This window comes from Opisthocomus hoazin, chromosome 7 (genome assembly GCF_030867145.1).
Source record: "Opisthocomus hoazin isolate bOpiHoa1 chromosome 7, bOpiHoa1.hap1, whole genome shotgun sequence".
In the NCBI taxonomy this organism is placed as follows: Eukaryota; Metazoa; Chordata; class Aves; order Opisthocomiformes; family Opisthocomidae; genus Opisthocomus; species Opisthocomus hoazin.
In genome coordinates, this window is record NC_134420.1 from 48843449 (window position 1) to 48870400 (window position 26952).

At 43.0% G+C, this 26952-nt stretch overlaps 1 long non-coding RNA gene across 8 annotated transcripts in view; it reads right to left on the reverse strand.

Moving 5' to 3' along the window:
• Nucleotides 1-26952, reverse strand: part of LOC142361878 (uncharacterized) — a 128520-nt gene that overhangs the window by 80866 nt on the left and 20702 nt on the right. The window lies entirely within an intron of this gene.

A 26952-nucleotide genomic window follows, 5' to 3' on the forward strand; every position in this document is an offset into this window, starting at 1 on the left:
ATGATGTTGTTCAAATGCCTGGTAGCATTTTGGAGGATCGGGTGTGTTAAGATAATATTATAATCCCTTTCATGGTGAAATATAATTTAAATAACAATATGATCATCAAATCTTTCAGCTTGCAGTTAGCTTCCATGGGGTTGTGATGCCGTGATTCTCTGGTCTTGTTGCCCTCTTGGTGCCTCTTTATCTCTGTAGCTTGGTGCATCTGCCCTCCCAAGGCCGAGCTGTCTGGGGTAGAATTATTTAGGAATCTCTCTATCTTAGAGCTTTCCTGTCTTCTCAAAACAGCAAGTCAAGTTTGTCTAAGTAGCGTTATTTAGGAGCCTCTTTATCTTAGAGCTTTCCTGTCTTCTCAAAAAAGCAAGGACCTACTTTAGTTTAATTACAATCACTCTAGTAAGTGGAAATTTTACATTTATGGGTATCAGTTGTATGGTACAGATTTTGCCCATTTAGAGGTCCCCACTAGCAGTTTCCTGGGAACTCCACAGCATTTGCCAGTCATATAAACACTGCCCCATGGAGACAAGATTGGACAGGTTATATATTTCTATAGTGGAGGCACGCATCCTGAGCAAATGCCTGCAGTCACAATACTCCATCTCCGACACTGACTTTGTTTGTGACCTCAGGCAAGTGCCAAGAACTCCTCTGTCTTGCCTGGCTGATTTAGATACACCATTCCTAAACATCATTCCATATTTTCTCTAAACTAGAATCTTAAAATCTAGCAAGGTCTGTCGTTGCGGTCCTCTGAGTGCTGAAGGGAAGTTATGCCAACAGTGACCTTTCCCCAAGAACTCACCAACAGTCAGAGTTTCTTGTCACATTTCCATCACTCAGATACTTGTTTGAACCACAGTCCTGAAATCTGTTTAACTCCCTTGTTACAGACCACCAATTAAAGTAAAAATAATGTCTCTGTCAGAGGTCACTGTAACAACAAAAGTGATAGTCATTTTGGGAGGTGATTATGTGGAGTGTGAAGTCTTCCCTTTGGAGAAATCCATTAGCAGTTTCTATTTCAGTCAAAACTATCACCAAAGGAAATAAATGTAGCACAGGACTGACGCAGATAGAAAACTGCGCTACAAACTGCTGCCAAAACAGTTAGACATCAAACAGGAAGAGGTGATGGTGTCAATAAACATTTTTCAAGCACAAGGAACCCCTAAAACTAAAAAGAAGCAGGGAGAAAACAACCATGTAGATAGCACATTTCAAGACTGACCCCATCCTTTATATCTTTAGTACATCATTTGTGATTTCTGTATAAAGTTGAGAGCACGCTAGAGACTGTGGGGTTAATAAAATACATAATTGATGAAGACACCTTGCAATATATGATTTATAGGCCACTTTAACTACCTTAAAAAGGCTGCAACTGCCCAGGAAGTGCTCCAAATAGCAAAAGAAACCTCTGCCTCCATGGCACTGCAATGAAGTGGAAGCATGAGGACAGTGGCACAAAAACAGGAGAGAAAGAAAGATCCAGCAGGAACTCAGCAAGGGAGGAATAAGCTCAGAGATGGCTGTTTAAAGCTGGCTAGCCAGAGGAGATGAGAGTAGCAGGAGAAGGTGGCACAAGAACCTTGTATTCATAGCCCCAAAACACCCTTTCTCAGCTGGCTTTAGACTGAGTTTTAAAAGTAGTTGGTGAGGTTATAGCTGTCAACAGTGTTTTGTGAGCACTGGTGCCTGAACCTTTGGCATCTAAAATGCTGTGGAAATTCAAGGAAAAGAGTGCTGAAGCAGCTAAGCAGGAACTTCACTATTAATTATAATCTCATATTGGGCATTATGTTTTATTTACTTTGCCCAGCTTTCTAGCTTTGTCACTGAAACAGGCAAAGATGCAATCTTTCTCCAGGAGGAAGCACAATTTCTCAAGTCAGCAATACCCAATTAATAAGGTCATGGACACACATAAAATAATGGGAAGGAAAAAAAGGGCACACAGAGAAGATTTGGAAAGTAGTAATAAACTGCAGTTGAGCCATTATTGCCATTTCCTTGTAGAACTTCAACATCCTACATTAATGGCTTCATAAGAAGACATACAATGAGTATTGAGAGTGATCACAAACATTCAAAGGAGTTTGGTAAAGAAGTTTGGAAAGAGCATTTCCAGAACACCATGTGGAAAGGCACAAGTGTTTGGATGCTGAGGGGCTGAAAGGCAATAGGATGAAACAAAAAGATGATCACAGATACTCCATGCTTGGGAGAATGATTGGGAGCTACCAGAGTGCATAGTACAACCAGTGTCAGTCAAACACAAGGTGTTTTTCAATGGATGAAGTGAACAAATAAGTAACATTTTGAAATGCTCATTTCCACAGAATTGACATGATGCTCATGTATCACCAGATAATTACCACCTTCTTCTCAGCCCTCTTGAAAGGCAGCACAACCGTAGTGGCAAGGTGCTATTCCATGTCTATAGCCAATACCTAGCTTAATAGACACATTGATAAAGACTGCAGACACACAAATTCATGGTAGAAAACCAAAGTTTTTCATTGCCATATCCTGCATTTCTGAAAAACAGTGTTCTAGAGCCATACTTGGGACAGCACTATTTCTCACATTTTTAAGTTAATTTCTCTTCCATCAGGCACAAGCAGGTTACAATACAGTCCTCTAGCAAGGACAACCTTCTAGATGGAAGGACCCAAACAATGTAGATGGCATCTGATAGCCAGGCCTACTCGTTGACACCTACTTCTGAGTGACAGATGTAACATGAGGAAAAGAATGAAAGTTCTCTTTAAAACAAAAGCATAACATTAATTTTATTGTCTCTGGGCAGAAAATGTGCTAGTATGTTATTGTCCCTCTTTGGTGGAGGGTTGACTCAAGTTCTTAAAGTATAGTTTGGATGCAAGAGGGATTTAATTCCACCTCTGCATGCACAAGCCAGCAAGGATTCGAATCCCATAGCCAATCCTCCCTCCTCACACAAAGGAAGCACCTGGGACAAGAAACTCGTCTGGAGGCAGCCTGTGTACTATCAAGCTGAGGAATAACCACATTCCTCCCAGTCCCCTGTCTTCTCCTACACTGCTACGGCCTGCTGCTTGAACAAGAATCTCCTTGGATGGCAGTCACCAGGTAGCCTCGTCTCAATCACCTCTAGCAAGTGTCTATTGCCCACCCTGAAGCAGGAAGACTCCTGTTCTTAATATTTATCATTCGTTTATCAATTCATAACTCACACAAGTGTCCTGACCTTTGATTCCCAATAAATTTTGGTCCTGTTAGTGAGTTCTCCCTCTGGATTAGGATTTCTGCGTGTTACCAAACAGCAATTAGCTGCTTAGGTTGTTCAAACTGATTCTGGACGGTGTGCTAACACAGCACAGGCAGAAGCGCTCTGATTTTGAAGAGGAAGGTTTAAAACACTCCACCCTAAAGCCTCATTCAGGGCCATTCAGACAAAGGCTGTTGCTGACTAGGGACTTTATTTTTCATTACAATTTATCAGATGAGCAGCAAGCAAAGGACGCAAACACCTGTGGTTTAGGAATGTCTTCATTAAGAGGAAGTACTTAAAGAAAATCTAGCTTCACTTCACAATGTAAGTTTCAAAATGCTGTAAGTGTGTAGGCACAGCTGTGAATCTTGTTCACTTTCACAGAAGAGCAATAGAGAAGAGGGGAAATGGAAAAGGTTGCTGTTCCTCACTAAAAAAACTGGCAAAATTGAAAAGTTTACATACAGGTGCTGCGACCAATTCCCACTCCCTCTGTTTCCTTAGAAGAACAACTTCAATGTCAGATTTTCAGACTTATAAAACCCTCTGCTATTTGTGCTCAACCTGGACAACAGACAGCAGATATCTTAAATTTCAGATTAAACTTTAGATTTATAGGATCTAAAGCTGGAGTCAGGAGGTAGGATCACATTTCCCTTCCTGATATGCTCAAAAATTTTCCAAAACTTCTGCAGTTTCTTTGCAGAAACTTCACCATGCAGCTGGCACTGACTGACCTGTTACCCAAAAGCCCTGAATAGCAATCTGGAAAAGAGCAGCTTTGTCTTGCTGCCAGTCATGCCATCCCATCTAGACTCTGAGAGTTCAGCTACATTCCCTCTGCTTCCTCAATTAGCAATAGAAGACTATGCAGTGGAAACCTTTAACCATTATATGGATAGTGAACAAGCCACAGAAAGTTCCAGGCCTGTCTCCTATAGGCCACCTGGCTTTGCAAGCCCCACCAGGAGTACAAAGCAGTTGGTAAGGAAACTCAGCAAAATCTTGCAATACACCCAGGAGTGTCTCTCAGAGAAAAGGAAATATTGTCAGAGCCAGTTGTACTCCTTCAGAGTTATTACTTTTAGGAGTGCCAGAGGACCCTCTGCATTCATTTCTTTAGGTTCTGTGATTGCAAGTCACTGCAGTAGCTTCTAATTATCTAATGGTCTTTTCAAGCCCTAGCTTCTTTGCCAAGACTACTGTCAAGGGGGCCAGTCAATGCCAGCCATGATTCTGATCCAGATGTCCACTGGCAATAGACTGGGACAAACACACTCCAAAGGCCAAACAGCTATTTGAGAATGCTTTCCAAGCAGTAGTGGAGCTGGATGAAAACCAGCACTGTAGAAGTGACCTTGCACTTCCATGAAGCAATACCAAGTGTCTGGAAGGAACAAATCCTTCCAGTCACAAGTAAGAACAACAATAATTTTAGGAAGTGGAAGGTGGAGAATCAAAGATCTACTCAGATCTCTTTTGAGAGCACTGATTAGCAGCCCTGGTCCCACTGAGGGGGAGTGGCCATGTATCTGAAACAAACAGCCCTAGGAGCTGCTCCAAAACAATGGCACTGAAAACAGGAAAGGAAAGCAAATGTAATGGCAGGACTTGCTTTCATATAGGCCCAAATCCCAAAGTTCACGTCTGTACATGAAAGCACCACACATCAATCAACAGCTCAATTCCTCCTCCACACAGAAAGGAAAAAGGCAGAAGAAAGGGTGTGCGGCCTTTTGCAGGCACACACTGCATTCGGGAGAGAATGATGCAAACTTGCCAATCCTCCATGTGATTCCAAGTAAACTCATTTGACACATGCTGCAGCCCAAATAAGGAAGACACTTGCAAGAACTCAAAAGAGAGACATGGCTTAAGCACCTGCCACAAGTCTGCCCATTCTTGGGCATCTGTCTAATTATCTCTGTCTAATTATCTCTGTAACATCTCCCTCTCTATCTACTTGTCAGCACCTTGTCCATAGAACTGCTCATGGGTTTTTTTTCCTTCTGTCTTTGGCATAACCAGCTTTGTTGGGAAATACTAAATTTATTGAAATCTGCATGTCTTGCAGGAACTCACTGTCCTGAGGAAACAATTTGCATTGGGCCACACAGAAGCCTGCATGTAGAAAGAGACCTACATTAAGATATGAGAGATTTCAACCAAAGTTCCTGGTCTACTTTTCTGGACCTAAGACTTGAACTTTGCTCCTCCCCAGCATCGTTAAATGCCTTGATTGGTGTAGTTTCTTCTTCTGGGAACAGCCTCTCCTGTTGCAGCTCTTTTACTCTGTATGAATTAATAAGTGCTTCTTTGGCAAGGGCTCAGTGCTACAGCTGCTACAGAACTAGCCTGTGGAAAAGCACAGATCAAATCTGCTCCAGTAAATATCTGCAGTATCCCACATAAGAATCCTGACCACTTGGATACTGTCTATCCTACAAGGCAGCGATTTTTCTTGCCCTCTGACAAAGCTTCATAGAGTCCTTGTTTAATCACATGTGGGGCAGAAAAAAATATGAATAGCAAAATAATTCATTGGATTTGAGAAAATGAAACATAGCTGAGAAAGTCTTGGTCGACAGAGCCTCTGATAGGCTTTGCTTTCTTTTCTTGCCAACTGTAAAGTTGCTGTAATCAGGCACTGGTCTGACCTGAGCTTATAGAAGCCTTTATGAGGCCATTCCTCCTGCTTGCTCCATGTTCATTAGCAAACAGCAAGAAAAAGCTGCCACTTCTTCCAGCCAAATTAAGATGAAAAAGGAGGGCCAATGGGAATAGAATGATCTGAGAAAGGCTTAAAACATTAATGCTATTAAATCAGTGGTAGTACCATTACAGATAAAGAAGGCAAGGGTAAAGGGCACAAAGTGGTTGCAAGGGTCACTGACCCTGGCCACAGCTACTGTGGGAATGTAGGGGTACTGCCAGGAAAGCAGCACTAGTATTTACAACAGGATTGGCTGTTGCCTCAGCTCAACGAATCCAGCACAAAAAAGAGGAAAGGACGTAAGCCCATGTCCTTTATGAGCAAGAGGCAGGATGGTGCTGCAGTTCTTTCATGAGGGGGACACGTTAGTTTCTGGGCATTCAAAACAGCAGCTTTGGCTGCAAAGGGTTTTGCTTAATCTTCTGAAATCTTCTAACAGGAAATCTTACTATAATGATCTCCCCTCAGGTCCTTAGCACTGTTCTTTCTCCTCCTTGTATCTCATAACTTCCTGTGCCTGTTTGCCTGTCCCCAATCTTTGCCTATTAATTTTCATCCAAAGCCTCTGAGTATTTCCAATATTTCCCCTCTCTTGAATCTGCAAACGCATAGGTGCAAAGAAGGGGAACACAGCAGAGCTTTTTCCTACTTGGACATACTGAGACTTCCTTAGCACCGGTTTTCATTTCCCAGGGCTTCTACCAGTAGAGAAGGCTAGAAATAGCCTACCTGCATTCTGGGTTGAGGAAGAGGGACCTAGAGCAGTATGGACCAAGCAAAGTCTTCAAAACAGTCAGAAACTGTGGGTGTAGGTTGAGGGGCCAGAAAAGGAGATCAAGATACAACAAGTTGGTCTGACTTGACAAACTGGCTGAAGGAGGCAGGTGGGAAATATAACCTAGAGTTGTTACCAGAAGCCTTCTTCTCATGGCCAGAAACACACTCATGGCTTGGGAGAAGAAGATGGAAGAACAACGGGTTCTTGCAAGCTATATAAATATACAAAGAGAGAGAGAGTATATACATATACACAATACATCATCTGGTCATCCGGTTTGTTCTTTTTGAATACTGGCAAAGAGAGACACAGCAGGGTTGCATATAACCTCAGTATGATGCGAGGACAAAGATGATGCTTAGTCAACAGGAATCTCTTCAGTATGTTCACAGAGTCATAGTTAAGGCCAGAAAGACCATTTGGATGCCCTCCTTTATATTTCAGACCACAGAATTACACTTTGAGCACAATGGTAATGAGTTGAAATTACTCTTTCATTAAGGCACTGGATAGATGCTGAGGATAGGATATGCAAAACGAAAAACTTCCTTGCTAGTCTTTCCAGTATTCAATTGTTCTTCTATTGAAAGAAATGTACCTTATTTTTAATACAAACTACACGAGCAGTTTTAATATAAACTGCTCTAGCTTCCAGATTTTGCTTCCTGTTGTTGTGAAAGGGTCCTCTGATCATGGTGGTGAAAAAAGTGCAAGTGGCATTGTTTTCTCCATGAAGGTACTTCGACACAATGTTACTTACCAATGTTTTTGAAACAAACAAACTGAGCTCTGTTTGCTCATTCCAAGTCATCTTGGTTCCTCTGCTGTGGTCTCTCCAGTTTTTCTACCTTCCTTTAAAAACTCTGTACTAGAGCTATATGCTGTATTCTATAGCAGTCTGTCAATGTCATACATGTAGGTTAAAAATCACTCCCACTTCCTGCTCCTGTGGTCAGCTCTGAGGAACACAATAGCCTTTTTTCCAATATATAGCTAGGAATTGGAGGAGGACTGCGAGATACAGTACTTGCTCCCAAGTGTATTACTTTGTATATGACTGCTAATACATGTTTTGTTAGAATTAGCTTTCCTCGTGATGCTAATCACTTCATATAAAGTTTTTCTCATTATTTATTACTCTATCTTGTGACATTGCAAAACTTAAAACTTAGTTACGGTTTATAGCTACTTTGAAATTGTGGACAAACCTGATGAATAGCATTGAAGTTGGTGTCAGTTCTTGCCAAATTCCCTGGACGCTCAGTCAGCGATACTTCCCACAAATGATGCCTTTGAGCTCTCTTAGCTAACCGGTTCTTAATCCATTTAACAGACACTTTACTGATATCATGTAATATTAAAATTTTAGCCAGACTATCCTGCAGTACTAAGTCAAATGCTTTATGAAAGTATATCACATCTACACAACTGCCTTTAACAATCCGTTCTTTGAGATTACATTCTTGAGATCAAGTTTGTTTGACAAGACCTAGTTTCCATAAAGCTATGTCGACTGGCATTAATTATATCACTATTCTTTAGCAACTGACTTCCATATCAGATTTTTCATTACTCCCTCGTTCTTTTTTGACTTTTGGCATACAAAGGCAGTGCAGGATGCAATCACAGCATGGTTGGGAATAGGAGAAGTGCAGGAGAAGAGATGTGTAGTGATGTAGTCATTCCCAAAGGCACCACCAAACAGTAGTAACAGAAAATTACACCCTTCCTAGCTGGCTTCCATTCCATATCCAGAGTGAATCTTCTCCAGGTGATCTCACAGTCCTTAAAATAGCAAAGAAATCTCCAAATGGAACAAAAGCCAATATCAGTAATTCAGAGATTTCCTAAGACCCTTGACTTGCTTATTTAAAAGGGCTTTCTGGCTGAATGGCAGAACTCAGACGGCTGTCATCAGTGGCGCTGAGTCTAGTTGGAAGCCGGTAACTAGTGGTGTCCCTCAGGGGTCAGTACTGGGCCCAGCCTTGTTTAACTTCTTCATCAACGACCTGGATGAAGGGACAGAGTGCACCCTCAGCAAGTTTGCTGACGACACAAAACTGGGAGGAGTGGCTGATACACCAGAGGGCTGTCTGATACACCAGAGGGCTGTGCTGCCATTCAGCGTGACCTGGACAAGCTGGAGAGTTGGGCAGAGAGGAATCTGATGAAGTTCAACAAGGACAAGTGCAGGGTCCTGCACCTGGGGAGGAACAACCCCATGCACCAGTACAGGCTTGGGGTGGACCTGCTGGAGAGCAGATCTGTGGAGAGCGACCTGGGTGTCCTGGTGGATGACAGGTTGACCATGAGCCAGCAGTGTGCCCTGGTTGCCAAAAAGGCCAATGGGATCCTGGGATTCACTAGGAAGAGTGTGGCCAGCAGGTCAAGGGAGGTTCTCCTCCCCCTCTACTCTGCCCTAGTGAGGCCCCATCTGGAGTACTGTGTCCAGTTCTGGGCTCCCCACTTCAAGAAAGATGAGGAGCTACTGGAGAGAGTCCAGCGGAGGGCTATGAGGATGATGAGGGGACTGGAGCATCCTCTCTTACAAGGACAGGCTGAGGGAGCTGGGCTTGTTTAGCCTGAAGAAGAGAAGGCTGTGAGGGGACCTAATAAATGCTTATAAATATCTCAGGGGTGGGTGCCAGGAGGATGGGGCCAGACTCTTTTCAGTGGTGCCCAGCGACAGGATGGGCACAAACTGAAGCATGAGAAGTTTCATCTGAACATGAGGAAGAACTTCTTCACTCTGAGGGTGACAGAGCCCTCGAACAGGCTGCCCAGAGGGGTTGTAGAGTCTCCTTCTCTGGAGATATTCAAAACCCACCTGGATGAGATCCTGTGAAACCTGCTCTAGGTGGCCCTGCTTCGTCAGGAGGGTTGGACTAGATGATCCACAGAGGTCCCTTCCAACCCCTACCATTCTGTGATTCTGTGAGCTGCAATTTGGATCTTGTTTAACACTCCCTTGTGGTAACTAATGGACTGGAAAGGCCTATGGAGCCTCATGTGATACACAAGCACATTGTCCTTTTCAGACACAGGGCAAAAATATTTTTTGCACATGTCAGGTTCTTCAGAGGTTAAATAAACTACACAAGACTTGGCAGGATTTTTGACTGACATGTAGAGCTTTAGAAGTCTCTTCCCACCATGGGTTAGATTATGTGATCTTCTACAAACGGAGAAGCCTGCCCATAAGAGATTTAATTGGTTTACATAAAAAAAAGGTGAAAATCACAGAGCCAGAGAACTGAAGAGGGATTTCAGCTCTGAAGCTTTGTAAAACCTTAAAAGTTCTAAGCCAGCAAAGGGGAGCTGATAAACTAGTATGACCTTGCAACAATCATGTAACTCAGTTCTATGCCTTGGGGTCTCCAACAGTCAATTTGGGACTTAAAACTCTGAACCAGCTTATAGGACAGTGGGCCATTTAAAAACATAGCTAAATACTTTGGGGTGCTCTGAGAAAGATACTACAGGACTGCAGGGTATTGGGGTTCACATGCCAGGCAGCCAAAGAGTTTGCTACCAGATTCATACCCTGAACACAGACCTATACTCTGGACTCTAATGTCTCACCATGTTTCTCAGTTTCCTGGTTTCGGGGGGTCTCATAACTTTGAAGACTGGTGTCAGCAGGTGGCTGGCCTGTAGGAAGCCTGAAGCCACAGCCTGATCCTCCCGCTTCTCAGTGCTGTAGTCTCTGCAGCTTTTGGCAGTTTCCTCAAGAGATGAAGGAATTCAGGATCTCTATCAAAAAATGACTACTCTGCTGCGGTCGAATACTCAGCATTTTCGTGTTCGTCTGTCACTATATAGCAAGGGTTCAGGAACAAAACTTCCTATTGAGGCAGAAAGCAAGACAAATAACGGGCAGGGCCACTTTGGCAAGTTACAGAAGTCATTCACAACCTTGCTTCAGTTAGCAAGTTCTCTGTAAGCACCTATGACTACATGCTCTTCAATGCACAAAATAACCACAACTGCCAGGCCTCTTTCCCACTAACATGCCAGCTACTTTTTACACTCCCTGCTAGGGCCCAGGGATGTGTTTGTTCCCAGATGCCTCCGGGCTCCCTCATGAACCACAGAGCAGCTCAGATCTGAGAAGCCAAGGAGTACACAGGGCTAAAGCCGGGTTCTGAGCTTAGCCCTTTCCCCAGCACAAACAGGAACATCAATGTTCTGAGCTGCACCATCTCGTCAACGTCACTGAAGACAGAGCATCAGTTGTGGAGCCTAAGCACTTGACATTTTTTCGTGCAATAAAAAGACCTTTTATCAATACATTTTATGTTAGTTTGCCTTCTACATAACCTCCCTCTGGTGTGAAGAGAAGGCCTAATCAGTTCCACCTCAGTTACACAGTTAAAGAATCAAATTGTGTTCAAGGATTCCCTTGTCACCTTGCCTAACATGACCATCCACCAGTAACTCATCCTGCCTCGACGTGGAGCTAGCTGCTGCATGCTAAGCTGATGGCAACAGGCAGACTAGGGATTCCCTCTATTTAGAAAAATGGGGGCCTTTAATGGAGGCAAACCACAGGACATTGATTTTCAGAGGTCTCCACTGCACCTTTCAACGTGCGCTGGTCCCCAGAGTAGCCAACATTCATTTGTCCTGTTAAATTCAGACACAGTGCAGAGTCAGGGTGTCCCAGCTGTCTTCCTGCAGAGCTACAGGAGAGACATGGGTCAGAGTGATATCAGCAATGGGCACACGTGTTTCTATAAGTCTGTGCCATGATCCGCATGGAACAGCTGTGTCGTTGTTTCACCTCCTTGAGAGCCTGGACTGCTCTTCACTATGTCTGTCTTTCTCAGATGAAGATTGTTTAAAGATGTGACTTCGAAAGGCTCTTCCCGATTTCTGAGGGATTTTTAAAGGCAGCATCAAAACAAGTATGCACAGAAGAAATGGGCAGGAGGCTGTGGTGCCCTGAGGGATGCTGGTGACAGAGGGCAGCACGACACCCCACCCCATTCAGCTTTTCCCCTCCCTGCCGCCAGGTGAGTAACCGAATACAAACGTCAGGCTGTGCCCCGCGCTCGGTGGCTGCGACGCGACGCTGCGGGGAGCAGGGCAGCACGAGCAGGCGCTGAACCGCCGCCCTGGGCGGTGACCAACGCCCCGCGCCTGGGCCACCCGCAGCTCCCCGTGTTCCGCCCCGCCAGCGCGGCCTCCAACCCGCCTCCGAGCAGGGGAGCTGACGCTCCGCCCGCGGACAGCCACGGAGGGCAGGCCCCCCATCCCGCAGCTCTCCCGGGCAGCGAGGCAGCCGGGTGGCCCGCAGGGGCCCGCGCCCGCCGGGCGTGCGGGGCGAGAGCGCGGCCGCCCCTCCGGCCCCGCCCCGCCGCTCGGCGCCGCCCCAACCGCGGGGCTTTGGTGCCCCTCTGCGGCCGCGGCCCCGAACAGCGGGATTGCGCCCCCGCGCTCGGCCCCGGGGGCCCGCGGGAATCAGCGGCCGGGACCCTCCGGGAGGGCGAGGGGGGCTCTTGCTTCCGCTGGTGAGCAGAAGCACGGAGCGGTGAGTTTGCTGCTTCCAGGCGCAGGCGAGAGGAAAAACGCGACGGAGAAGACCTGCCGTGTAGGAGCAGGGGCCTCCGCAGCTCTGTCTCGTACGACGGGTGGTGAAAGCTCCCTGCCTCCGCTCGGCTCCTCCGCAGAGCCCTGCCGCGGGACACGCGGCAAGGGAAGCAGGGGGCTCTGCCGGGGAGGGGGAGGGAGGGGAGACCCTCTCTTTGTGAATTCGTCGTGCAAAGAGCAAGAGCCACCAGCCTGATTGCCCTCAAACACCTCTTTAAACACACGTAGGGGAAAAACTTCAGGGCAAGCAGCACAGCTCATAAATTTTGCCGACTGAATAGCTGACTGAAAAGAGGATTAAATGAGACAATTCAAAGGGAGTTGGGGGAAAAAAAGACAGCGGTGCTACATACTGACCGGGGGTACACAGCCTGGAAGCAGTGAGATGCTGTCAGGACAAAAGTAGAGCACAGAAGGAAGGAAGAGGGGGTTCACGGTACAATGCAGGCACCCCACGTGTGTCTGCTGGGATTACTCTATGCCTATTCACTGCTGGGATGTGCTATCGACTGTTTGGCGGTACAGATATATGAAGAGAGAGAAAATAAAGCTAAATTCAGCTAGCTATATTATGACCACGCAAAAGGATGGCCTGGCAGGTGACACAAAGCAAAAGAGAATGCAGGCTGCGTATTGAGAAAACCGGAGCAGCCTGGCTCCCTTGGTATGAATCAGTTTAATCCTCTTTATGAATGGCTGCAGATGAAGAAGCACTGGAGAAAACAGTCCTGGGCTGGTTTTATAAGACAGGGGTTTGCAGCATTTGTACCATTTAACCCCTGAATCTCTGCGTCCTAATTCTAATCTAATTTTTGACCAAACCAAGTCTTTTAATGTGCAATGGGCTTTTTAAGTCTAATTCTCATGCTTTGCAGGGTGAAAAAGCAAAAGCAGAATTAGCTTAGAAGAAAACACCTTCAGCAAGAAAGAAAATAATGAAATTATGAACACCTGCCTTCCAGCAACAGTAGGACAGAGATTACATTTTTACTGTTTTCAGAGTAGCATGTATACAGATAACTACTCCGTACTGCTCCCTTCATCAGCCAACAGCCATTGCTGCTGCCACAGAACATGTAGAATAAGATACCAATATCAGCAGTTTAAACTTATTTTGGACTGTACACTAGAGCAGCTGAAGTGCAGAACCACATTCCCTTTTGTTTTTTTATTTAAATAATTTGCTTAAAATTCAACTTGAAAGAGCAAGCAGTACAGGTTTTTGGCTGGCACTTTAAGTCGAACCACTAAATCAATCTAACCCACTGTCCAAACTTCTAGATTCATGGCTTGTTAAAACAAGAACCTTATTTTGACAACGGGAGCCTTTTTGCTTAGTACGGGGAGATGTTTTGGCTTATTCAAATAGTTCCTTTCAAAGACGTGTTCACTGAAAGCTGAGAAACCAACTGGGAGTTGAAAGACCAGGAACACTCATTTTTCTTTTACAAAACATTAAGAAAAATAAGGTGTGAGAGTGTAAATTAAGCTAGTTTAAAATACTGAAAGACATGAACAAACAGAAACAGTCTGTTCAATTCCCTAAGTATAGATGGATTTTTTAGACTCAGATTTCAGTAAAAAATATTTTCTTAAGCTTTAAATAAAACTACCTTCACCAGGCTCGACAGATAACTAATAAAAAAATTTAAAGCTATTTGTGCAGTGTAATTGAATTCCAATTTCAGTCCAATTAGATCTTGACACAAATTAATCTTGTGATAAAAATGAACCCATGATTTTCTAGTACAATAAAATGTAAAAATTAGGATCCTGAATATGTGCATATTAATGTTCACCACTGCTTGATTCAAACTACCCTACAGGTAGAGTGTACCATCCTGGTCAGCAGTCATATCAAACTTAGCATACCAGCCTGTATGTATTTGCCAAAGAAGAGGGCAATGGTGAACACCAAAATAAAATTAGTATTTCCTTAGCAATTTAAAATGTAACATTGCATTACAAGATTAAAACAGATCAAAGATCACATTTCCTGTTTCTCAGATTAAGTCTTTGATCTGAATCCATATACCCTTGCAAATTCCTGGAGTGGAAATAAAATTGGAGAAAGAAATTGGATTTTAGCTAAAATTGTGTGTCCTAAGAACAAGAGAATGAATCTGATGGATTACATTAATCTTCCTTGAGTTACATGGTCCTCAAGAGAAAATGGTCCTCCTGAGAAAATTCTTGATTTGCAATGGATTTTCAAACTCCTGCCCAGGAAAACAGAAGTTTAGTCAGAAGAGCAAATACAGAGGCCATCTCCCCTCCTTACTCCAGACAACTGAGAAATCTTACTAAGTATCGACATTCTTCCTGATCTCTGACACACAGGAAAGTCACGGAAACACTATTTGGCCTTAGCTCTATGCACATAAACATACTGGAAATTAAGCTTCTGCTGCCTGACAGGCTGATCTCCCAAACTGCTACAGCTACAAAGGATTCCCTGAAATCACTTAAATGCACTTTTCAGATAGCTGACGTTTAAAAAGAAATCACATTATTGCTAAACACTAAAAATATCATCATACTACTCAAAAAGACATGATTTTGATTAAACAAAGAAAAAACCCATGAGGTACTGCATTTTTCAAATCATACTGAAAATTTATAAATTATACATTTCTGAAACTAGAACAGGACAGAGAGAAGAACTTCCAGCTTCCAAAATTTTCTTGATTCTGAAGCCTGAATTGCCAACAGGCTGAGTGCTGCTGGGTGTGCTCAGTTCGGGATTTAGTCTTTTAGACCATAGTGTTCTATTGAAAGGTTCAATATCTCATTTACAATCAGACAGAAATATTTCTTTTGAATAGTTGTTATTTTTGTGTCCAAACTGTTATTTATTAGCAGAAATCATTTTTGTTTCTCAGCAGAGTCCAACAAGAGTGAAAACACTTCCTAGCAAACACCCTCCTTAATGAAGGCAGGGGGCTTTGAGAGTCAAAGTAGTGGGCACCTATGCACTGAAAGTTTGATTTTGTCTGAAGGCATCAATCTTACTAGTTTACTCATCTCGTTCCCTCATTCCCTAGTGTGTCCGTATCTGCTCTAGAGAAAAAGCTGTGTTTTGAATCTGTTGAAATCAGCAAGCGGAAGTCCCATGACCTTCTTCAGGGCCTGCAGCCTATGCACTGTAAGACAGAGCACACGACACTGCCTTGTGCAGTGCCAAGCACCCTGTCAGCACAAGGCCACAATCGCAGAAATAACAGAAATCTCTCCTTGAGGTAGTTCTGAGACAAGAGCATCAATGCGCTAGAGAAACAGTATCATACAGTAGCTACTCTTCAGGCATCTTGGTTTTTATGTCATTCTTTGTCTGAGCTCACGACAGTGAATCGTTCAGTTGCGTTGGTTTGTGCTAGGCCTCATGGCATCTCCAGCAGACAGTGGCCCACTCTGGATTTCATCCCAGCTGAAACAATGGGTGCTCAGAAAATCAGGCAACTTCTTCGTAGCCTAGCAGATTAAAGAACTGACTCCAAGGGCCCAGACTTGGGGGAACATACTCAAAAATTTTTTACTGATACGGATGCCCAATCAAAACAGTTTGGACATGACTGCCCTACAAAAACAGACACTCAGTATCCCTCATTGGAGCCATTTGCCTTTCCTACAGACAGTGATATTCTTCACCTAGGGACCCCTTTGTCAGTATTATCTATGTGCAAATACAATGCTTAATGCTTAATGTTTGTGTTAATGCTTAACACAAACCTAGATACATTTGTTTGTGCTACTTTATTAGCAATTGCATGGAGAATGTGATTGCTGGGAGCTCTTTCACATCTTTTCTGAAGACTGATCTCATGTTGTTAGTCTTTAAGACTTCTTTCTCCCTTTGATATTTTGTCCAAGTGAGCTGAAAAACCAACTAGATGTAGTGATATCCTCAGCTAATATCATCCTTCCAATCTACTGAATAGTCTACTGTTTCTTTCCCTTATAACCCTCTTACAGTACAAGAGGGTTTATTTTCCTCCCGCTTTTTACCCCAATTCTGTATGTTTACAAGCCTCATCTTTTCATTACATATTTCAGCAACTCTTTCTTAATTTTAGGCTTAAAGTCTGTGAGCAAATTTCTGTTGGACATTTTATGTTCCTTTGCACTCTCTTCTCTCAGGGGGTGACTGATCCATCCAGTCTTAATCTGATAGGTCTGTAGGATTCTCTTGACTCATTCACAGATAACTTGGTACTTCCTCCCACTGTGTCATCACTACATTTTTTTCAGTCCACGTGTTTTGATTTCTGTAAACCTGTTCCATTAGACTTATGACAGGAACATTGATCTGTCAAGGAAATGACCCATAAACGGTTTAAGAACAGTAGGGTTTGTCCTGTTGTACAAGCTGGAAGAGGTTCATTTACCCAAGAGAAATTTGTTTGTTATGATGAGTTGGAAGTTCAAGAATTGACTTTGCATGATAAAATTAGATTTGTTGAAAGGCCAGAAAGCTTCATCTGTGGTCAGGTCTACTAACATTTTATGGGCTGCCTTTTGTGTGTGCTCTTCTGGTTGATGTGCATTTGCTGTTTCACAGAAAAGATACTCTCTTGGGGTGGTGATTCTGGCTATAATCCATTTTGGACATCTGCCAGCTGCTATATTGGAGGAAGTTTCTCTCTGAGGCCTCAAGCAAGTGAACAGAACATGTATGACAACAAGAAATCATTTTTGTCCCTCATTACAATGTAGGAATCATCAAAGATAGGGCAGTCATTGCGAAAAGCCTTTCTGGGACAAATTCAGGCAATAATCTTGGGCTAGCATGGCCTTCCCTTGAGTCCTAGGAGGAGAACAGAAAGTATAGACGGCTTGTCATTCCACTGACCATACTTTCCTCTCTGAAACCAAATCAATAATTACAGATTGACTAAATGCATTTGCAAACTCACTATTTTGGGATTCAACTTGGGACATGACAGCATTCTCAGATGGCAACATCCCATGCAGAAAAATAAAAATCAATGGATATGACCTTTCTGGCCTCTATTAAGGATACTGCCTGGTTGCATTCTGCATTTTAAATTTAATTTTGCAATAAAGTTAATTTTTTAATGGCATTCCTTCTGAGACTTTGGGGAATTATGGGACTGCTTTGCTTGTTCTCCCCTGGGAATCTCAGACTGAGCTGCCATGTTCTGAATCATTTCTCACAGTCAGGCCTTTTTAATCACCCAGGGTTTGCACAGCTGGGCATCCTATTCTCTATGGATAATTCCATATATTTTTACAGAGCTGGAAGGATCTTCAAGTGCTTTGAAAATTATGTGACAAATCATCCTTTTCTCATAGAAATCAACTCAGTTACATATAAACTATAACAGCTTTCAGGGCAAGGGTCAGCATCTTCTGCAGTTCTGCCGTGACTGGACCCATGTGGTCATGGCTCGTCCCTGTGGTTTCAGCTCCTCTGCACGAGTAAGTAAATCAAATGAATAACTAATACACACATGTTTCTACCTCACTGGATGTGTATATCCCAGCTGGAGGGAGGATGAGGGATTACCTTCATCTTCTAAAAATAAGCAGGAAGCACAGCTTTAAAAATTATTTAAAACAAGGAATGGCAGCAAAGAAAAGCCTCTGCAGATCCATTTCAGGATTCCAAGACAACCCAGCATCCTTCACATCCTGCCATGAAAGACCACCACCAAGCTCCCTGTCTGCCTTCTGCCTGCTCGATGCCAACTCTTCTTGGAAGGCATAGTACTGTAACATAAAGGAGCATTCCATACGTTGTCCACTTCTGGCCTTGTAAGGCACAGATACTGCTGAGCCTCAGGAAGCAGCTCATCCTGTGACAGCAGCTGGTGAGATGTGGTGTGTACTAAACAGCTGTACAACAGCCATATACAGCCATGTTAAGACAAAGCTGTAGCTGCTGTAGTAGCACTATAGTAGAATGACTTCACATGACCCTGTATCTGCCCTTATGTCTCTCCTCAGTGAGAAGAAAATTGCCTGAAACACCCATCACACACTTTACAGGTAGAAACACTTCCTGATGGTAATTTGTGCATTGCTTTGCCCAAATTTTTCTTTATCTTTTTGGTGAGGGGAAAATAGAGGTATGAAAAATACATCTCTCTCTGTTATGTTCTCTTACAGATGAAGTAGTATGGACTGATAGATAAATGGCAGTATTTCCTGCTGGTTAGAAAGGTATAGTCTATCTTCCTTACTGATGGAATACCATCTGGTGCCTGCTTTACAAGTTTGCTAGTTTACAAAAATCTGCAAGAATGTGGCCTGCACATCAGGCAGCAGGTACCAATCTCTCTGGCCTCTATGACTTAGGAAGGGGGATGTCCAGTTCTCTTTGCTGTGGAAGAGCTCAGTGCCTCTGTGCTATCAGTAGGCTGAGGATGCAACACTAGAGAAAACACACAGCCTTCCACGCCACACATGGAATGAGGGAATCCCCCGGTCGTAGGCAGAATAACACCTCTGGGGAACAGCAGAGCTGACCATTTAATATAGGCTTATCAGAGTGAATCCACACTTAGAAAGAAGACAAACACTCAAGAGAGACCACAATTAAATCAGACAATGCAAATCCTGTAGACAACTTCCGACTATCTGAAAATCAGAAGGGCCAAGCAACAGGAGAATGAGTCTTCCATTTCTATCGGACAAGCTATTTCCAAGCAGGCTTGGGAAATAAGACAGTCCAGAGCATTATGGATGAGATAGACTTTTATTTTTAGGTAATCAGCATCAACCTGATCAAAGGCATAAGCTTAATGCCAGTGACTTCTCAACAACAATTGGGAGTCATTTCTATGTGAAATGAATAGGGAGATTTTAGCACAGGACGAGGAAGGAAGGCAGAGGAAGTCCGAACATCCAGGACAGTGCCAAGAGTCTGATGGAACATGCCAACTCCACCCCTCCATCACTACAAATGGCATTTCATCTGCTCCAGGCCGAAATAAAATGGCTGTGTGGTGTGGGTATGCAGGGGTTATCATTCTCTGTTCCTGTAGCAAGTGCATTAATAATACATTAGGTGATTTTCAAGGCTCCATACTCTAGTGTCCTCCACCTGTGTTTAATTTAAGAGGGGAAATTCCACATCCTGAACAGTGTTGCAATATGGAAAATTTGTTAAATAATAGTATTCAACTCTAAAATAGTGTAAGAATCCCCTCTCTGTTTGGGATTCAATATCACTTCCATTGCCCTGTCTGTGGAGGTCACCTCCTTGTTATCGGTTCCTGCTAATTAAAAGATTAGGAGATCAGGAAAGTCACCCTGAGGAATCAGTTATTACTAGCACTAACAACAGCTAGCAAAGTGGCTAAATGTGGCAGTGTGACTAAATGTCCTAACCTCCTTCCCCTTATGCGGCTTTCAAGTTTTATCAGAAACTGCAAGGCCTGGACCCAACACTTAGCATGATCCTTTTTAATTCTATGGCCTATGAAATTCGTTTCCACTCTTCTGGTGAATTTGCTGCTTCTATTGTTTCATCAAGAACTGCTTTCCAAATGACTGGCATATGCAAGCCCGTGTTTCCAGTAACAACCTTCATGCCCACTTAAAAAGTTTATAATCTCAGTTCAGTCTTCAGAGGCACATACACATGCATGTAAAGGCCACTTCTATCCAAGCGCTGGGTCACTGCTTGGCAGCAACATTTTACCCCATGACACAGTTTTTCTTTGGTTTTTCAAGGGAGCACTAGCTATTATATGTTTAAACTCAATGGCTTCAGTATCATGATGGCAGTGTTGTCTGTCCCTAGCACCATAAAAGAGACCTCATGGGACTCTGTTTGTTTTAACACTTAGCATTGGAGACGTCCTGATCTGTTGATACTATTGCTCCCTCATACTGAACTGTGTCACCCCTGTCTAGCATCGCAACTGTTTCATTGGTGGTATCACTGTAGAGAGAAGTAGTCAGGGTTTAGACATGAATTAAGAGCTAGGACTCCTGAGGCAAAGCTCAGACACTTTACTTGGAGTAATGAGCAGCCCTCGCATTTATAGGCTGTTTAATCACATGAGGATCTGAGCCTCATCCTTTTCCTAACCCACTTTCCTCTCTGGATTTCCCAGTCACCTTGCCCAACTCAACATCCTACTCAGAGCTTATTGCCTGCAAAACAATAGCCCCTGCGTTAAAGACTTCTCACAACATTAACCTTTCTTGAAAGTGCTTTGAAAGCCATGGATAATAAGTACTATGAATTGCAAAATACATGAAGTCTTATGGAATAATTTCCACATGACTTAGTTCACAGTGGCCCTTCTCTCAGAAACCTACTGTAAAACACTGTTAGCCATAACCTATCTCAAAACGATATTTCCAACATGAAACATCATATAATGTTTCCTGTTTCCACCACTCAGCCACAATTGCAGAAACATTCTAGCAGTGACACCTATGGTGAAAGAAAGCAGTTTTCCCTGCTAGATCATGAGCAATAACTCCTAAAGCTCTCAGTAGCTATGAAGAGATTTCTGACAACCACTTTCTACATTCCAGGCAATGACTACCTTCGGCATGGGGCCGAAGTTTGCCAACATGATATCAGAGGAGTTCCAAGCGCTCCAAATGGAACCACTTATAACAAAGCAGAGCTGAGCCTGCCCAGCCATCTTCTAGGAGACCTGGAAAAGGGCAGCATCTTAAAACTTCCTGGCAGCCTCCTGAAATCTTCACCCTTCTGGGAGACATGTGAGAGACTGAAAGAGTTGATGTATGTTAATGTCTCAAACATTGTGGTAAAAAAGGTCATGGTCTGCCCAGCGACAACAGACCACAAGCAAGAAGCTAAGTAACACGAGCATGTGGAGGATGTATCAGACGATGCGCAGTTCTGTGTTCTGATGTGCCTTACCAACTATGGCCAGAGATGATACAGAGCTCATCTAAGGAAGGGGCTTACAACCACTCAAGAGATCCCTTGCGACCACCCCCCCCCCCCCACTGGTGCCTGCACGATCATGAACCTTGTGGAACAAGCACCATATAAGTCCTCAAGTGCCATAACTAGGGGTTGAGACTAGACTGTAAAAAACACAACTCCAAAGAGCCTGGCATGCCCATCACTGTGGGATTGCCACATGCGTCATTGTCATCGCGAGATCCTAGGGTGGTGATATCTTTCTCTCCTCTTTTCTTCTATTTTCTTTCCTCTTCCTCTTATAGATATTTCCAATAAGAACCCATGTTGCCAACGCTTTTTATGCTTTCCAAGTTCAAGTTACCTCCATCATAAATAAAATGTTTAATTGATCATTTGGTATCATTTGACCTTAATTTAGCCCAAGGGGATTCATAGAACCTTAGTCACTCTCTCTGCTGCACCCCCCCATAGGTGGGGCACAACAACATGAAATATAGTTTCAGACCTACACAAAGCAACTTTGACAGCTTGCATATAGTATGCACCCTAAACACTGAATTCTGGTTTTCTTAATCTTAAAGAAGATTAAGGAAATGCCTGAAGAGGCCTCTTTTATAATCCAGTGATGTCTAAGATCAGATATGATTGCATGGTTATTTAATTTGAAGTCTGGACATTACAGAGGGTGGAATTTTACTGGTCAGCCAAGAGGATCTGCTGTAGGCTAAGCTCATCCTATAGCGAAGCTCACAGAAGTGGGAAGAAAATTCAGAAGGATGCAAAAAAAAAATGGAAATATGCAGACACTGCAGAAATAGATGGTGCCTTAATGCAGGGAGCCTACCTTGAAACAACAGCAAAGCAACAAAATTGTGAGAGGCTCCAAAATGTTTCCTTCTGAGGAGTTTACTAAAGAGACAAGAAGATAGTCTCATGCAATAGAAATATAAACAGTCTAGAACAGGTAAGTGTGTCTCCTGCCTATATTCTCATAAAGTGAAAATAGAAAGGCTTCCACAGGAATTTAAAAAATAAATAATAATTAGAGTTCATAAATCCAAAGACAACTAAACCCTGCCCCTGCATTTTGCTACAAGCTATCAGAAACCTAAACAGCTTAGCACAATTATTTCTATCACTATCGAAGCTTGATTTCATTGTTTTCAATTCAAAGTTCTTCGAAACAGCCAGACCTAAAGATGGTCAAATTGTTCATCTTCCCCAGAGTACAAGGATTCACTGACAGACTTCTTGGTAGAAAGACTGGCAGTCTTCCATAATAAAGACTTTATGTCTGGATCCCTAAATTAATAGCTGCAGCCACTGAACCAAAAGAATTTTATTCTAGTAAAAACTGTCAAGCTGATAACTCTGGAGACTGAGGTGTCTCATTTATTCACAGAACAATGAAATTATAGAAGGCACTGGGCAGATTCCTCTGAACTATGCCTTTCAGATGTTACTCCAATAAAATCTCTGTTCTGAGGAATCTCTGCTGAGGTAAAGGTAGAATTTTTCATGGCTGTGGATGAACCTGTCAATGGAAAGGGGCAATTAGTACAAATACGTGATTGCAGATGTGCAATGGGAACATCTGTCTTAGCAGGAAATACTGACATCCAAGACACCTTGCAAAAGCCAGAGAACAGGCAACAGATGGCAGGAGTTTTCAGTCACCAGTGACTGGCTTGGACTCCTTTCTGGCTAACAAGTGTGAATGGCTCAATTATCTGACCAGTTCCCTCAGACTTCTACATTTATCTAAAGCTGAGAGAACTGCACATTTGGTGAAAAGTGTTTTTAAAATTACCTAATAAAAACAGAGCTAGTAACAGCACTCAATTCCCATCAAGTTCAGTGGGAGATCAAGGATGCTTAGCTGCTCACAGGCTCTGACGCTGCATCTTGTGCAGTGGCCAGAATGGTGACGTACATGCTCAGTTAAAAGTCCCAGGTTTTTCAGTGGGGTTCTGGCTTTCTGCCACAAGTCTGACAGATGTACAAAGAGACCAACAACCAGATGATCCAACCTCCAGCAAAACCACAGAAAACTCTTTACTCCTCCTTTTGTGCACCTACAATTAGTACTTCCTGTGCATGGAAGCATACAAAAGCACATCAGCATATAAGCACTCCATCTACCCAGCAATAAAACCCACCTACTGCCTGAAGACCTCCCCCCTCCCAAATCCACAGAGCAAGACAAAGAAACATTTAGGATTCCTGGCAACCTACTCCTTTCCCAGCACATGCTAAACAAAACCCTGCTATCTAACAGGGAGAGAGGATGAATTAACATAACCACCTCTCCACACAGCAATTAGCAAATGAAATCAAAACAAAGGAAATGTCCTCCATTAATCTTTCCCTGCCAAAGAGCACCCGACTGCCATATAATCCACAGCAATTAGCCAAATAATGGGAGCGCAAGAGATTTATCTTGAAGCAGGAATTAGGGAGGGCACGATTAATGTACTGTACATCAAGAGTGCAGGGAAAAGCTGGTATCCCTCAGTGCAGGGTTGTTTGAGGAAACCGCAAAGCTTAGTAGCCTGGAACCAGGTTGCAACACACACCCCCCAATATTCCCCGTTAACGCATCCTCAAGAAGTCTGATTGGCAGTCACTGCATATGGGAAGATGAGAGCTCATACCCAAAATTACAAAAAACAAGTCTCAGTGGTGCATCTAACAGCTTACCAATATCTTCTGTTAAGAGGCACAACTGGCAAGAGTATTTGAAAAAAAACCTGGGGGCATGCAAAAAAGAAGGCAGTAAAACAGCAGAGATATGAAGGTATGTCCCAGCTCACAAACAGGATCCACCCGCTCCATGAGGCATGGTACTATTTACCAGGGAAGATATGAGCCTTAAATGTCAAAGCAAAATAGCACCAAACACCTTTGCTTCTATTGTGCATACCTACACTATCTCTTAAAAATCATCCTGCTGCTTTGCAGGATGCTGTGAAATAATTGGCAGATCTTACTTTCTAAACATTGCATGGTCTCGCTTTGGGCTACAGAACAGCTGTCATGTTCTAGCCAGGGTGACTGAAGGTTATATATGGCTGTTCCTGAATAGTAGGGGTTTTTGTAAGTTAGTTGTATGAGGAGATTCTAGGATGCCAAGGAGTTTAGGTGGTGTGGCCTATCACGATGGAAAGATCCAGAGAAGTAATGAGAGAACTGCCACTGTTAATCACTAGGTCCCCTCAGGTCTGCACACTGTTGGAGCTGAAGCCAAGAAAACTCCAGAACAGCCTCTCCAGACGATACTGTTTTATGAATCAGACTTGATGAGAAAGTGAAATCTCTCACATTCAGAGTATTTTCTTTCCCACTATTTAGACCTTTTGAAATCAAGATGCTTTGCTGCTTTTCACTTTTGGTTCTCATCTGTTATTTTTCCTGCCCATTTACCTGGTTATTTTAGTTATGATCTAGCTCAAAAAAAAAAAAAAAAAAAGCAATTGGGAATTTGAGAAGACTGAGTAGTACAAAGCCAGAAAACATGCAAAGCCCTGGGTAGGAAGACCCTCTGCTACAGAGCAGTTAGAGAATCAGGTAAGAGAAGTCTCAACATGCAAAATGCATATATCTTGTCATTAGCTGAATATTTGTTAAACTGGAAGATGTGTTTTCCTTCCGTCAGTTTCCTTTCTCCAGAGTCAAACCAGAACTGAATACCAAACTTGGAACTGCTTACAGGGACACAACAAAGCTCTTACTTACATTTGTACCAGAAATAGAGAGAGAGAAGAGAAAATAAAGAGGAAAAATTAACTACCTGGAGATAAACAATCTTTGTTCTACACACCACTATGAGGAAACACAAGACTAAAGATCTGTGGTTATTTTAACAAAATTAAAAAGTCAACAACAGAGCAATACCCTTAAACAGTACAAAGCCATTCATATTATGATAAACATAAAGGTTTTCTAGCATCCAGCAGGCTGGCATAAGAGAAGATGTTTAAGAAGATTTACAAAGATGAAGACCTCTGCCATAATTGTGCCAAATTTTTACTATGGGATAGTAAACAACTTATAGTCCTGTGACATTAAGTGTAATACAACACAGGGTAGGAACTGGATTCAACAAAAGACTTATTTCAAGGATATTTTCAACACTACAGAAAATGAGACTTTAACCAAGTGGAGTAGTAAGAGTCGAGACTCTGCATACTACTAAAATCAGTGCTGAAGTGGTGTGCAAATACTTTCTTGTCATCAACTTAAATATCAACATGCTAAGCAAGCCAACAGAGAATTTGCTTTGGACGACTTATCTCAGGTGTTGCTGTTACTGGAGGTTTTAGGTATTCAGACAGCTCAAGAGGAATTCTGAGGGTTCTTTAATGAGATGTATTTCGAAATTATCAGATTTAGCCATAGATGAGAGCTTTACATAAAGCTTGGTAACAGATTTAACGTTTCTCCACTGAGAATACATGGCTTCACAGATTCCATCAACTGCTATACAGCTGTATCTTGTCTGCTTCAGACCTATGTCTGATGTCTTTTCACACAGCAAATATAGTAGACATAAATAAGGAAACTGAGACAGGGTGAACCCACAAGTCATTCCTGAAAAACCCTGGATGGACTCACATTCTAAACCTGTAATTTTGCAACTGACTTGTTTCAACAGAGCAGACAACTTGCTTCCAAAATCCAAAGTCTGTCCCCTAGCCCCAGCGTGTCATACTTTTAATTGGAAAAATAATGCGCCTCTCTGCCAAAGAATACTGCTTGTAAGGGAGTGTTCATCTAGAGGAGTTACTAAAATTTCACACAAGGGTTACGAGCAATTTGAAAGACTCCCCTCAGTAACAGTGTTCCTGTTTAGTTTTCTCTCCAATCGCTCCTTAGATTTTACCCCTCCCTTTGTCCCTCCATTCTTTCCTATCCTCTCCCTCTTTTCTTCTCTGGAATATCTGAAAATATTTTCTCTGTTATCCTGTCCGTTAAGCTTCACAAGGAGGACATGTTCACTCCTGCAATATACTGTATAGATTTCCTCTATGTGTTTAGCATGCACAAAACTGGGGGAATGAGATGGCAAAAGTAAAGAAAGTAAGAAACTACCTCCAGTGAGGTGGTTGCAGCTATACACCAACATGATGCTTCAGCTCTCTTGAAGTTCTCACAGATTTAATCCTTCTCATTTCCCTGGAGTTTCATCAGCTGATCCTGCAGGGTCACTTTGCCCCATTTGTGGCAATCTGAGGTGGTTTCCCACAAAAGCTCATGTAACACTGCCTTTACCATTGCTCCCATGGGTCTCTTTCCCTTTTCGAACTGTTAATTTACTGTGCTTCATCAGTATTTTTATGAAGAAATGATAGAACAGAACAGAGGATACCATTTCTGGTCTCCTCTTTCCAGCACACAGCAGTCATTTACCGGACACTGAAGATTAATGAATCTGGAACTACTTGCTACTCTCCAAAAGTGTTAACATGTTCTTGCCACCTCACATTGGGGATCTAGGTCTAAATGTGCATGAGAAGACAACAGCAGGTGTCCCTTAGTGCTGCCTTCTGGGAAATCCTTAATAGCAGCAACAGCAAAAGATTGCGCCAAATCATTCCATTCTTAAGCAGACATTTCCACCTTCTCCCACAAAGTCTGTCTCCTGCCCATTACAGTCAATACATTCCCATGACATGGAGATCAGCACGGACCTACCAACACAGCCCAGCACAAGCTACAGCTGCATCTCCATC